The 4,016-nt window shown below is 32.9% G+C and overlaps 1 long non-coding RNA gene across 1 annotated transcript; it reads right to left on the bottom strand.

The window, feature by feature from the left end:
- Window positions 1-647: 647 nt before the first annotated feature.
- On the bottom strand, window positions 648-1,317 carry LOC115963064. The gene is made up of 2 exons (XR_004085674.1): window positions 1,142-1,317; window positions 648-1,054 (listed from the first exon to the last, which is right to left on the bottom strand). It is a non-coding gene; the product is annotated as an uncharacterized LOC115963064 (long non-coding RNA).
- Between the last annotated feature and the right edge of the window lie 2,699 nt (window positions 1,318-4,016).

The raw sequence follows: 4,016 nt of genomic DNA, 5'->3' as shown, positions 1-4,016 counted from the left end.
GAGAAGCATTGAGGTTTGTTGAGAGCTAGTCATCTGCGCATGGTCCAAGGTTATAAGCTGGTGGAGTCTGAGCAATGTCCGCTTTTTCTTCTTTTTTTTTTTTTTTTTTTTTTGGGTAGTCAATGTGAAAATTTGTAATTGGCAAAAACGGCATTTTTGTTGGTTGTAATGATGGCTGAATTATGTACATTTTGGTAGAGCTAAACAGTGGCAGCTAAGTACTGTAATTTGTGGGGCGATCACCTTTTGTTTTTATTGCCTAAACTATGGCCGAATTATGTAGCTTTCTTGTATGCTTGATATCAGTATATGGTTTTTTCTTTTTCTTTTTTTCTTTTTCTTTTTTTTTTTTTGCAGAGAATGTTGTTAGCATTTACTTTGAAAACCTTTGTTAGATTTTGTATTCTGAGTATTTAGTTGGAATTTGTCAATGCCTTAATGCTTTGTGTGTTGGACAGATTCATGTATTCTCCCAAATGTGTAGTTGGATTTGTTTGTCATGTATATATTGTAGCCTTTTTGCTTGGTATCACATAGTTTGGCAGAATTGGTAGCTTAAGTTCAATCCATTACACACAATGACCAACTTTAGTTCATCCATTACAAACCAATTAACAATGAACAATTTAACTAAAACATATTAATACTTTAATTTCAATCCATGATAACTTCTTTTCATTCATACTGAAATTACAAGGTAATTGGGATACGTAACTCCACAAAATGCTCCATAATGCAATATGGAAACACACTGACAAAAAGCATGCCAAACCTTCAAACAAGACATGCTATCATACTTCATTTCTCTACCTTAATCCTGCCTACACCATAACCCACCCATCTAATCCACCAAAGCTAGAATCACACAAAGGCAAATCCCATACATCACTAATGTCAATATCAAAGACACTGTCAAACACTTCTCCCTCTTCTTGCAGATTGATGCCTCAGCCTCAAGTTTGAGAATGGTTAGCTTTTGTTTTGCGATAAACACCTTACCACGCAGACAAATCTCATCATCAACCCATTGAAAAAATTTGCACATTCGACCAACCTGAAATTGAACCCAAATCAACCCAACCCACTATAAAAACGAACTAAAGAAGAAAATTAGGAGATATTGAAAGAACTCGGACTTTACCCAGTAATTGGGACACCCATAGAACCTTCTACCAGGATTGTTCTCTGTCTATGACACCACTAGAACCAGTTTAGCAAGGTTAAGGCAGTAGCACATGCGTGGTGCCACTCCTCAAGCTTACCGAGGATGATGCCAAGCTTGATTCCATCTTTTTATCGCAGTTTGGAGCAAGTTTTGATGAGTGGGTGAAGTAGAGGCAGCCTTGTGAGTGATTTAGGGTTCTTCAAGTGTGACTGAAGGTAATTAATGAGTGGGGTCACTTGAGGGTCATGTGGGGGGCTGAGTGGTAGGTAGATGATGTGACTAGGTCACATGGGTGTAAGTGGTACACGTAAGATTAGTCTAATATTATGTAAATGGGTGGCCTTGACATATAAGACCTCTGTTTGCCATATATGACTTTTCTATTAGTAGGTTGACGGCAAGAACCAAAACAGAAATGATTTTCTGATTTCAAGGACTGAACTAAGTGCAAAATCAATTTAGGGACCATAATACGAATTAGCCCAAAATGTAGGGACCAAAAGTGTATTTTCGTCTTTATCAAATTTAATTAATTGTTGGACTTTGCAACTAGATGATTGGCTAAAATTTTTTTTTTTTTCCTTCTTTTTTGAATTGCCTAGAAACAAACTTGGCTCAATGAAACAAGTATAATACTTAAAAAGATTGGTCCAGGTTGGGTAGAATCAAACTCTTTTTTTTTTCTTATTTTGTATTGCCTAGAAGCAAACTTGGGCTAATTGAACAAGTATATAGTACTTAATAAGATTGGTCCAAATTGACTAGAATCAAACCACTTTTTTTTTTCTTTTTGAATTTCCTAGAAACAAACTTGGGCTAATTAAACAAGTATAGTACTTAATAAGATTGGTCCAAATTGCTACGAGATTGGCTAAAATCAAACCTTTTTTTTTTTTTTTGGTTGTTGTTTGAATAGCCTAGAAACCAACTTGGGCCAAGTAAACAAGTATAGTACTTAATAAGATTGGTCTAGAATCTAGATTGCTATAAAACAAAGAGAAAAGTTAAGCAATGCACTAATAACACTAGTTTAGTAGTTATTTTTAGAAACTTCTTACGAGGAAAAAAAAATAGTTTTTGTAATAGCTTTTTATATTTTTCATGAAAATGGTATTGAAATTTTCTTAAAATTGTTTATTAACAAATGCTCTAAAGACACTCCTTAACTAGACCTTAAAATGAAATATTTTCCAAAGTTAATGTTTTGTTCCTATTATAATGCTTTGTAGTGCAATGGTGGCTTCGGATTTTTTTTTTCTTCAGGGAGTCATTAAGAAACTTAAATTAGAAAAATAATAATATAAAGAGAACTTGAATATATCATGTGGGGGCCGGTTAATTAATAATTATTAAAACCGTATTAACTGGGCCTATAGCCCATCCGAGGATGTAAAACTGTCCAAGGAGGCCCATATCAGGTTATAAGGATAACCAAATGAAAAGAAGAGTAGATATCACGTGAGGTGAGTTCAGTATTCGTCCGAGAACAAAATCCTTCTCGGCAATATGTGTCCGAGAACGACCTAAACACCATATGGTTACAAACACACTTCAGAGCTACATTACCATTAAAGGTGGGACATGAGACCAAGGGTAGGAAAGAAAAGGTAAACAAATATCTTGAACAACTACTGCCTCCGCATTAATTGCCTCTCAACCAACTCTCTAGCCGCATTAATGTGGAGGTGATGCCTGAACAGTGATGAAGCAGCCTTACAGCTACTGGTTGGAGGTTCCAAAAGGTGTTGGATGGGACAGGAAGGGATCCCTCGAACCCAACCTACACGTGTGTGGTGAAGATGACACCAAGAGGGCAGTATATAACATGGAAGAATGCATCGCCAAAAAGGATCGGGACTTCAAAACAAGTAGTACTTAGAAGAAAATCTTATGAAATAAAGAACTGAACTTACTTCAAGGAGAAATTATCGTTATATTGGTGTTAATCCATCTATAAACGTTAAGTTTAATTGTTTTTCTTTTGGAGTTAATCTAGTTCTGTGACATCCATGCTCTACAAATTTATTATTTGGGCCTTTAACGTTCGAACCCAATACGAATTTGGGATCGTTACAAATTGAGTCCTTACATATCAAGTTATCGACACACACACACCAAAAAAAAAAAAATACACACGCAAATAATGAATACATAAAATTTTATAATTTCCTTCTATGAGTTTTCATATTTTAAAATCGTTGCATGATAGTTCATTATTAGTCGTCATTATCTATTTTCAATGTAATTAGTAGGTGTGATAATTTTATTTTGTTAAGTTTGTATAACATTTTTATTTTTGTGCAATTGTCATTATCTATTTGTCACTGTTTTTATAAAATATTTTAAACTATTTTTCTGAGAAAGAAAATATTTTAAACTAAATGACAAAACTCAACACATTTGCATTGTAATAATTATTGACCTACATAGCCATATTCATCCATACATAAATAATACATTAAGTGTCTACTTAATCAATCAAATGCTTGAACAATCACCAACTTTACTTTTTTTTTCCTTCTTGAATTACTAACTTTATTACAAAAAAATATTATAACATGATAACAATACACACACATATAACAAACTCTCTATATTTCCTAATTATTAAATTATATAAAGTTACCTTATATTTATACTATACACACAAAATTTAACACAAATAATATTATAACAAAAGAAAAATAATGTACACAATTAGTATAAATAGGCATAAAAATTGTCTTTAATAATCTTTAAAAATAAAAAGCGTTTTATCTAGAATAAAATCATTTTTAACATGAATTCATAAATTGCACATTCACATGTAATGATGTAAAAAGCATAATTCTTGAACACAAATAAATTTATC

Source organism: Quercus lobata, chromosome 10, assembly GCF_001633185.2.
Source record: "Quercus lobata isolate SW786 chromosome 10, ValleyOak3.0 Primary Assembly, whole genome shotgun sequence".
Taxonomy (NCBI): Eukaryota; Viridiplantae; Streptophyta; class Magnoliopsida; order Fagales; family Fagaceae; genus Quercus; species Quercus lobata.
The sequence above is the reverse complement of the archived record's forward strand: the minus strand, read 5'-3'. Positions and strand labels throughout refer to the sequence as shown.